Source organism: Amphiura filiformis, chromosome 3 (assembly GCF_039555335.1).
Source record: "Amphiura filiformis chromosome 3, Afil_fr2py, whole genome shotgun sequence".
Taxonomy (NCBI): Eukaryota; Metazoa; Echinodermata; class Ophiuroidea; order Amphilepidida; family Amphiuridae; genus Amphiura; species Amphiura filiformis.
The window spans coordinates 56,277,683-56,289,155 of record NC_092630.1 but is presented as its reverse complement, the minus strand read 5'-3'; the positions used below and the strand labels follow the sequence as shown (position 1 = coordinate 56,289,155).

Genomic DNA, 11,473 nt, shown 5'->3' with positions numbered 1-11,473 from the left:
TATAATTTTGCGTATGTTGAATTCGTGTGTTTTTGCTATCAACTGCCGATAGCTCAAATTTAAATGCGTAGTTGGCTGTCGTCTTTATCTGCTGAACGCGATAAGGAGGCACACCACTGACGTTAAAATAAGATTTCGCAATCAAAAAGTGCAACCCGTAAAATAGTCCCCGTAATACGTCAAAATTGAGCTTATTTGTTTCATTTTTTCAGCCAATGTGTGTCTGAGATACGTTTCTTTGATGCTATATTAAACCTGAGATGGTTATTATGAAATTATGTGCAGAAAAAAAATCCAGGCTATTCTGGTGGACTAATCGCGCAAATCATGTATCGATGTAAAATCTCAAATTAAGTTTTCAACAGCTTAGAAATCACGGGATGCGGTAAAAATGTCAAATTGAAGATTGCATCAAATAAAATGATGTTTTCATGCACAGAATTCCATAGAACTGTGTGCTCCTGATCGAGATATATTGATATTATAAAATAGAATTAGGCTTACCGGTGCTATATCTACTGAAGTTCAAATTAAAATTTCAAGCAGTGAAGATTTCTTTTAAACCTGCTTATTTCCTGCTTGCTTAAAAACGTTTATTTTTGACCGTCATAATTATTGGAAATTTCTTTGTCTTCAGTAGACAGCACCACTAACACGGCTTTAAAATAATAAGATACCTCGTTGAAGAGACAAAATGACAACATCCATTTAATCTGAATTAGGCATCTCATCAATAGATGGCAAAAACACGTGGATGTAACAAAATTATAGGCCTATCGAGAGAAAATATCATAACGCTAAAGAAATTTTAATTCGATCTTTAGCAGATAGCACCACTATTAAAATACAACAGAAAAAACATCGATTTTTTTTTCGTTATAGGAAATAACAAAATGCATTAAGTTTGAGCTATCTTTATAGCAAACGAGCAAAATGTTGATTGAAATAAACGAAATGCTGTCGTACACAATTTAGAATTTAATAATATTCTGACTTAGGATTGTGAACAAAAGGTTTTCAGTATTTTCATTTTAGAAATTCAGAAAGGTTGAATATATTTTGTTAGGCCTATCTACTGATGATAGCATTTTTGAACCTAATGAAATAATACAACAAAGAAGGAAATCGTAAGACTTCACTACAGGATTCTCATGAGAGTAGCAGCGCTGCTACTATCGAGTACCTACGTCGGCCACCAGACCCTTGTGGCCCAGGAGGCCGGCTACAACTCGCGAATACCTCGTGGCGTAGGTACTTTGAAGGTACTCCGAGTACCGACACTGGTACTCACCTGCCAGGTACTCCGCAGCTGAGTACCGACGTCGGTACTCAGCCGTAAACAATGACGTCACCCATGAGTTCGGGCAACCTTTTAACCTCATCGTAGAAGTAAAATTCCTTTTTATATGTGGATATATGGAACTTAGTCTTTCACTATGATAATAAAGAGTTCAAACTCGGATATTTATCAGTAGCGTGATATTTAATAATTTATTGCTTTTGAATTTCGTATTTAATACACATTAGTTTATATAGAAAAACTTATTATAATGTACAGAATTATTACAGTTATAAAAATAGATAGATTTATTTTTATTTTTCAATCAGTGAATGGGTTTTAACAACATTTTTAAATATACCATTGGAGCTGAAAAAGAACACTGAAGAAGATTCAAGGGCACAGAAACCCCGCACATAAGCTTGACCTTTGACATCCATGTGCGCTCTGACATTGTGTTTACATTTGATTTCAAGACATGGGGAGGCCGTCGGCCGGAGGAGAATGTCCCGGACGCTTTATTTTTTTTTCTGCAACCATAACGGGATGCAAAATATTATCAACCCAGAACACATAGGAAAGGGTTAGGGTTGGTTAGGGCGCACGGTTCGGTTTAGCGTATTACGGCCCACGACTATGGTTGGAAAAAAATATGCGTCCCAGCCTCGGGGTGGACTAACTTAGAATTGCAAGTTCGTCACTCAAATCACAATGCAATATCGCCGCGATTTGAGACTTTTTTTAAATACTGAGGTTTGGTGGTAAAATCATTTAAAATTTTGTGTTTAATATATTTGTGCTTGATATAACATCCGACCGCAACAAAATCAAGGATCGAATACCTTCCAAAAATGGAAGCGTCAAATTTTTATTCTGCACCCTTGGCTTGCGAAGGTTCACACGTAATTCGAGTCAGGGTCAGAAATTTTAAAAAAAATCTTTTTTTCAATCCAAAACACGGAATACAGCTATATCGGCAGAGGCAAAAGAAACAACCACTCAACAAATACTAAATAGAACATTCGACGTCAAGTTTACAAATAAAGATGCAATTTCACTTTCTAAAATTTAGAATTCTCACGACGCCCATAGGCCTTCAAAAATGTTTCTTTGACGGCCTATGACGTGACGGACTTGCAACACTCTTGCAAGTGTCTTTAGGTGTCTCTGGGTGTATATTTACTGGTCTGTTACCAGAAAGACAGTTCAATATGGCAAACATCATTTTGGATGACTGATGGGGATGGATCATTTTTCAATATGGGCCCCTTGTAAATTTGCACTCCGCCGGGTATATTCGTATCACCAGAATTGCTGTGAATCTATTTTTTTTCCTTTTTAGCCTAGTATAAACAAACACATTGATTTGGGGGCTTTAAAATATTGTAAAAACTGCAAATTGGCCAAGTAAACACAAAGTTTCACCTTGATTTGTGGCTAGTGTAACATTGAAAATATTCTCACAATTGTTAGAGTATTAAAAACCGGGCCAGAATTATACTCCACCGGAATATTTGTTTATCTTTGACCTCTACAGAGATGCCACTCAGTTTCACTCAAAAAACCTGAAACTGGTGAGAAAAACCTGAAAAAGCATGTGAACGCAGGCCACAAAGCCCCAAAACGGGCTGAAAATGAATAAAAAAGCGGGAATTTGGACTCACTAAAAACCTGGCTAAAACCTGAAAAGTGGCATCTCGGCCTCTATACTCATTAATTTGGTGTAGGCCTAATGGGGTCTATGCCTACTATACATTTTACAGACCGACAGTCAGTGGGAGAGGGGGTCCTTATACGTTTTCCTGGATGTTGATTTTTTTTGTTTAAAAAGAACCCCGTTCTACGGGCCCGGGCGACCGACCCAGAATTTGCGTTTTGGAGAATTTTCTTTAAAAATTTGGCTAAAAGCATGTAAAATCAGCCGTTTTGGGGCTAAATTTTACTCATTTTGGCTGAATATTTTTAGAATATGTTTGCAACGGCCTTCCGCCCGTAGAACATGGGGTTTTTATCATCGCCTATAAAGGGGTCAGTCATTATTTTGACGGGTAAGTGCCAGATTCTCCAGCCCCACAGTATTACGAACAAAGGATATACACATGAATTAAATATTAAAATGACCAGAAATTTCCATGATTTTGGCTCATTTGGTCATGTAATTGAGCCCCCGGAGGTAAAATGGGCGTGCCAAAATTGCTCCCCCCCCCCTTCCATTGACCAGCCAAAATATATTTGCCCCCCCCCCCCCCCGCCGCATATATGCCAAATTTTGGGAATCCCGATTTGCAAACCTTAAAATTTTATGGTCTATAGATACATAATGCGAGCGCGGTGAACAGAAAAATATTTCCGTACGTCACTAAGTAGATTCATCAGATTTGTTGTTAAACATAAAAGATTTCTTTTGAACAAAACCAAAACATTTACTCATTATTGACCGTTTTGCCTATCATGGTTGTAGACAACATCAGAAGGATCAACAAACATCATTCTGATGATGCCTACCGACCATGATAGGCGAAACCATTTGTGATGCGATCAAGCAAAATCAGTCGGAAGTCGGCAATATTGATTTTGAGATATAGCCAAACAAAGCAACTATTTCCTTTTGTTTCCTATTGTTTTGGAAACTCTTAAATTGGTCATATCTTTGGAACTGCATGTTCAATTTCAATGGGGTGTTCTGCAAAATTCAGCTTTGTATAGAATGCTTTTTACTATCGTATACAAAACTGAAAATTTAATGTTGCAGACTTCCGACTGACTTTGCTTGATCGCATCAATTAGTGCAAAAGTTTCAAAAGAAATCTTTTATAACGTTTCCGTACCGCGTACTGTTTTCCTAAGCCTTTTTAGTGCGTTCCTCATGAATGTGTGTCTAAACTAAAAGCGTTATTTCTTTCTGCAACCATAATGGGCCGCAATGTGATAACACGTAGTACATACATGTAATTATAGGCCTATGAGGCTAGATATAACACGAGTTTATTACCATTATTATTTCCTCTTACTTAATAAAATAAAAAAGAAATCGATAGAATTAAAATTCTACAAATGTTTACCTGGGGTTCGAACCCACAACCTATGTATCCATAGTCTAATGCCTACACGACTGTGCTATGATTCGTTGTGCCAGATAGGTGTTTGTTTATGATACTTATTGATTACGGAATAAAGTGCATACACACACTATACTATTACTAGTATATTAGTACCAGAGAAGATGATAAAAGAGGAGGTCGCTCGCTGCCCACATCAAATAAATAATGTGTGCATCCGCCTATTGATGGAAACAATGATCTAATCCGATTGATCAACTAATACGATAAGTGGCTTTGCGAGTCACGACTGTCTAGCTCTAAACAGCGCATGCCCGGATATCAATTTGTTACGTCAGTTGACCGCGAAATATAATTTCTGTATTGTTTGGCATGACCGACTGCTAAGGTTGACCGAGATCCCTGTGAAGAAGACCCTCATTTTGGATCCAAATAGCATTTTTGGACACGTTTGGACACAAAACGGGAGTATATGGAGAAACTGACACGAGTTTGAATTACTGATTGCACTAGTTTTAAGTTTCCGTAAACTGCCGCAAATATTCAAATGCTTATCATTTAAATTTCTTTTCCTTTGACCTTATATTAATTTTACTGGAAAATTAATTATGCTTGACTTTCCATAACTTAACAAAACTTTTGATTTTTTTAATGGGAGTTGCGTTATATATGATGCTTTTTCACTTGTTTAAAAATCATGGTCACCCTGGTTAGTATTATTTGTTATAAAAGAAAAAAAGCATGATTTGACTGCGAAATTGGGAATTTAACGATGTACTTCCGTGTGTGGAATATTTTCTCCACTAAGAGAACTACCGAATCAGTCGAGCGTGTGTCGGATGAACAGATTACCACAAAGGAAGCTTCAAGTGGTATTTTAAGTACCCATAACAAAGAAAAAGTGAATGGAGGTTAACTGTGGGTAATCGGATTATATGTTCGAGCGATCTCCTCTTTTCTCATCTTCTCTGATTAGTCCTAACCCTAACCCTAATCCCTAACCCTAACCCTATCACTAACCCTAAACCCTAACCCTATCACTAACCCTAAACCCTAACCCTAAACCCTAACCCCTAACCCTAACCCCTAACCCTAACCATAAGACCCTAACCCTAACCCCTTCACCTGACAATAATGAACCTTGCCTCGGACGATGCGGTTAGTGATATATTGCGGCCCATTATGGTTGCAGAAAGAAATTAAGCGTCCGGGACCCTTTCTGCCAAAAATTACTTGCCCCTTTTTAGCTTCCCAACCAAAATTCTTGCTCCCCAGGGCTCATAATTATTGCACAGGCCCTTAGCCTTACTCAGAGCAGGCAGCACACATAAACGTTGAAAAAATAGTGCATTTGGCCTGGTTCGAACCGGCGACCTTCATAATACTATAATGAAGCTCTAACCATTCTGCAACATGCCTCTGTGGCTCAGTTGGTTAGGCATCATGCTAGTATTACGAAGGTGGCCGGTTCGGACCCGACCAGATGTACTATAGTCCATATACCTTCCTCGAGTCAGTAAAGTGAAATAAAATTTTGAGAATTTCTCAAAAACTATTAATTTTTTCAGGAATCTGTTATGCTAGTTGGATTCCTTGCATCATTTCCTTTCTGAAAATTTATACTTTTGTATACTTCTCATCATTACCTTTAGAGATACAATAAAAAGCAATACCTAAATTACTGACTCGAGGAAGGTATACAGATTATAGTTGTTTGCTATAGGTGGGTTTTTTTTCAACGATGTGCGCCGCTGCTCTGTGCACGGGCTGCTCTGGGTAAAGATTAAAATGTGTACATCTCATCAACCCAGAGAACTAAGTATAATAATTTCAATATTATGTATTGGTTCATATTGCAGCCGAGTGGCTGAATTAGCCTACATGATTTTTACACTAATTGCAATACTGAAAAACATGTTTAATTGCACACTAGAAATATGTAAAAACATTTTAACATATAAAGATAAAACAAGATAATAAGAAATTATTCTCAAATGGGAATGTCAGATAAATGCTAATATGGGGAGCCCAAACAAATCAAAGCCTATAGATTGGAAACTACGACTTGAACAACACCTGGCAGCCTCCATTTGTTTTTATCAGTCAAAGTGTACATAACATCTTAGACTGGGGCTTGTATTGTGCTGGTGCCATCATAGGCTCTGTTCTCACCAACAGTCAAATCAACCACATACTTATCCGAGGCATCAGTGGAATGAATCAGGACCAATGAGATTGCCTTGAGGAACACCACCATTTAAGTAAGACCCCTGGTCTGAATATTCATCTTTATATTTCAATGACTCTTTTCATTAAATTTAATTTTTTATCAGTCATGGTTTTCCCTACAACATTTGTAGATAAATGATGCATGAATTTCAAACATTGTGCGATATTTGTCGTTGGAGCTTGCAATTTAGTTCTTTAAGACTTTAAGGGATCAGAAAAACGTTGGTAGAAAAAACACACCTTACTCAGAAAAAAGTTAAAAGCCCTACAAAGTATTCATCATGTCATCATGTACCGAAACATCTTAGATGGTGCAAACTATTCATTATATGAATTGGTAAAAAAAAACCATACAATTAGAGTAACTGTTTAGGAAAATCTTAAAGAGTGTTTGAAATTTTATCCCCATGGAGCCAAAAATGTGACCCTTGAAATTTTTGTTTATATTAAAATAGAGAACATAGTGTTTTTATAGATCAAACAATACTTTTTCAGATTCATTATGATCAGAGGAATACTTTGGTGTGGTTTTTAACAAGATATGAAATTTGACGCCTGTTTAACCTTTAATTCTTTTCTGACCAAGATGCATTGTTGTCACCAAAGTTTTTCTTATTCTTTGAGGTATGATATTAAAGCTGATGGGTTGGGTTCTTGATGTCTTGATATTGTGCAACTGTGCCCTATAGGTCAGTTTCACTGTGGTACAATATCCAATTGCCAAATGAAGATATTTCATGTAGGGACGATCATCCATCCTATTCTCTGGTCTTTAGCTTGTTGCTGTATAGGCCAGTTCCTTCCTGTGCAATGTGCAAATTTTCATCTGAAAAAGGAACATAATTAAAGACAAGTTTAGACAAGACATTTTAATACTAAAAACTAAAACAAGTCTAAAATGGAAAGTGCACAAAGACTGTTTAAAGATGTTTGTTTGATTCAGTATTTGTATTACTATTTCATTAATGGGACATTCAGAGATGCTGAGTTTTATGATTCTAAAGATTTTCAGGAAAGATCGTTTTCATATAGTCACATGAGATCATAATCATCTTTTAGTAAATTGTGCATTCCAAGGGCACTTGTTTGTTTATTATTATTAAAGGGACATTCAAGAGATTTTGAGTTTTATTGTAAATAGGCCTACAAATTTAGTTTTATGGCGACCCTACATACACACATCAAAAGTAGTGGAAAAGTCATTTCGGCATGTCACGTGGAACATTATCGTTTAGTGCCTTGTCACATGGCAGGGATCATTGTCTTTTAGTGAAATTATGATTGTACCACTACCACATCATGAAATCAAAATATTAGCATGTGCCTTAAAATAAAAAAACTTACACATACCAGGTCTTTTATATGGAACACAATCTGTTCGTTCTGGACTAAACTCTGTAGACGTAGACGTTAGTTGCATCGACACATTCTCCTCACAACTATGTGGCTAAGTTGCTGCAACAGTTCACTTCAAGGCACCGACCTAATTGAATGAGGAAAGTACAAGAAACATGATTTGTACCGGTATGTTGTTATTTTATTAGCCAAGCCGATAGTAGGCCTAACTTTTCAGAATTTAATACTGACCTGACCCGTGACCTGAATAGTCTTTAAAAATTTAAGATAGGCCTAAGCCTTATATAATAGCCCGCCCTATTATTTATCAATTAGCCTAGGCCTCAGTGTTTTTACCCTTCAATCTTTTAATGACATGTCATTTGACTAAAATAGTAAGCCCGGGCTCAACTTCCTATTCGAAGCCTAATCTGTGCAAGCCTAGCTGCCCTAGGCATGTGCCCTCTACACAAGGTGTATCTTCTTTGATCCAGACTACACACACATATACATTGATTGTCACTGACAGGCCTATTGTGAACCAAAATTGCTGTAATAGCCTAGAAATCATACAAAAAGGTGACCCTTTTAGACTAGTCCTAGCCTAAGTTAGGCACAGATCGTAGGCTATGTTTATACTGTATCACCTGTTTGCCAGACTATTATGACGTGTTTATTTATATTCTGAACTGAAGTTTTAGTAGATTTAATAACGGCCTCTCAGTTTGCCCCGATCATATTCATTTTTTTGCACAATTTCTTATGCTTGCATCGTATATGTCCAATCCGCACACATATATCATTTGTGTCTCGCATTGTCTTTAATACGCCCTGCTAGGCCACGGTGGCACTGTAGTGAGGGGCACGGACAAGGTGGCACACATACAGTGGCCTAAAACTTTGACCCTCCCCCAGCAACATTACATGAAGGAAGGAGTCTGCCCCAATCACCTTGTCCTTGAATTTGAAAGAGAGATGGGCACTCCGGCCTGTTTGTTTGTTTGTTTACCCAGGTTGGTCCGTGAGGAACACATGCTAATGTTAATTAACACAGGCGTGCCCCCTTTTTTTAGGGCGACAAATCCGGCATAGATAGGCCTCTCACTCATTTTTTATTATTTAATTTAGTCTAGCATGTCCAGATATTTAATTACGCCTAATACACATTTAAACTGTCACTGAACAGAGAATACTCCCCGGGGATGACTCGAATCACAGTGACAGTATGCTTTTAAAGTTTTTTATCATGTTTATAGGCTAGGCTAGCCTGGCAATAATGTGCATTTTACATCTGTCAACATACAGTTTAACACTAACAAAGCACCACGTATTCATGCAAATCATGGTATTATAAATAATATTAATTAGCACGTTTTTTAATATCAAACTGGTGATGAATTGAGAATAAAGCTTACCGTACTTAAGTTATCGGCTTCAGTTACTTACCGAACATTCGAGACAACTGAAGTGGTTATACTGTGACGAAAAATGCCAAAAACACCAACGGAAAATCACGGAGTATGCAACCCACATCATGCACGTACAGTCCAATAGGAAAATTGCGTGTGTTATCTCATGATCTACAGTGATTTGGCGAACCTTTCTTTCCAAAATCTTTTACAATTCAAGAGTTACTGTGTGCCCAATATGATCTAAGTCAGCAAATCTTTACATGCACAACATTTGAAGACATAAACATCAGGAAATTTTGACTTTTTTTGGTTTAAAACTGAAAAATGATGATGTTTCTTCGTAACTCGTCGTCACGGCCAAATATGAGTGAGTACGCGCATCACGGTGATCGCTGGGCGATTCGATTAGGAATGCAAAAACACGACAAGAGTACCTTCATTGCTACTTCACACATGGGGTACACAGTAGGTGACACATGAGGTACACAGTAGGTGACACATGGGTACACAGTAGGTGCGGCTACTGTGCAGGTACTTCCATGGAAGGACTATTAGAAGTACCCACACTATGGTGTGCCTATAAGTCACCTACTCGGTACACCGCAGTTGACTCGGAGGTGACGCATGGTGGAGTACCGACATAGGTACTCAACTACGGGAGTATCTACAGTATGGTGGCCGACGCTGGTACTTTGGTGTAGTACCAACGTCGGCTACCACGGGATGGGGTACTCGGTAGTAGCAGCAGTAGTACCTGCAAAGTACCAGTGCAGCAGAGGTACACCGTCGCCAGGAATCTTGTAGTGTTAGCATGAGACGAGTCAGAAATATCATTTGGTATATTTTTTATATTTCATGTTTGTTTGTCTGTCTGTTTGTTTGTTTGTTTGTGTTTTACCTAACCAAGATACCATTTACGGTGCGATTTTGCAAATCACCCGTTGCGACATGCATCATCTTCTGTGAACACGCGCGAGCCCACTTACAGCATGCATCATTTACGATCTGCATCATTTTCTCGGAACGCGCCCGCAAACGGCCATCTTCTGAAGACAGCATTGCGGGCCTAATAAAACATCAGAAAATATTTCACAAATTTAGAAAACATCTGTTAGGAAAGTTTTGTTTTTGATTTGTTTTGTTTATTTGTTTTTCAGCTATCTACTCAAGATTTTATTTTTTTAAATAAAATACAAAAAGGTAAGGAAGTTTGACAATAGAGGAAAGTTAAAACAAAAATTCCTATCGTTTATTCGGCAATTAGGCCGAAAAAAATCGGCATTAGGCCGAATGCAAAGCTATAAAGAAATGTTAAAATGACGAAGCTGACCAAAATTGCTATCTTCAGAAGATAGCAAATAAAAAACATAAAAAATAATAATATTAAAAACAAAAACAAAAAAAAAACATTGCCTAACACGCGGCGCGTTGTAGATGATGATTCAGTACGGCGCGAAATGGCAAAACTGCATTGACTGGGGCTGCGCGCTTAGAGAAAAATCGGCATTAGGCTGAATGCAAAGCTATAAAGAAATGTTAAAATGACGAAGCTGACCAAAATTGCTATATTCAGAAGATAGAAAACAAAAAAAATAAAACATAATAATATGCAAAACATTGCCTAACACGCGTTGTAGATGATGATTCAGTACGGCGCGAAATGGCAAAACTGCATTGACCGGGGCTGCGCTGCCCGCTTAGAGAAAAATCGGCATTGGGCCGAATGCAAAACTGTAAAGAAATGTTAAAATTACGAAGCTGACAAAAATTGCTATCTTCAGAAGATAGCAAGCAAAAAACATAAAGAAATAATAATTTAATTCGCGCAGTGTAACCATGCGAGTTTTAGGAATTCAATTGTTTTTCCGCTATAGGCCTATCTATAGGCCTACTGAAGATAGTATTTAGAATCTCATCCCGAATCATTGCATCTTTCTACTCTAGAAGTAATGTTTTACATTATTTTCTCTAAATTTTACTTCATCATGTAGCGGCGAATTTTTTCTTTCTAATACATCAGTCCCGATTAGAAGTTTAAAGCGATATTACAGACTCATCACTTTCCGCATCTGCCTGTTTCTCTATTTTACCTCTTTTCCCCTTTTTTTAGAAATAGCGCGGCATAGGATATGGAATGGAATGGCGCGAGCGATTGCGTA

At 37.6% G+C, this 11,473-nt stretch overlaps 1 long non-coding RNA gene across 1 annotated transcript; it reads right to left on the bottom strand.

Moving 5' to 3' along the window:
- Positions 1–6,931: 6,931 nt before the first annotated feature.
- On the bottom strand, positions 6,932–10,112 carry LOC140148791 (uncharacterized). Its single transcript, XR_011858521.1, has 3 exons — positions 9,349–10,112; positions 7,918–8,050; positions 6,932–7,393 (listed from the first exon to the last, which is right to left on the bottom strand). It is a non-coding gene; the product is annotated as an uncharacterized lncRNA (long non-coding RNA).
- Between the last annotated feature and the right edge of the window lie 1,361 nt (positions 10,113–11,473).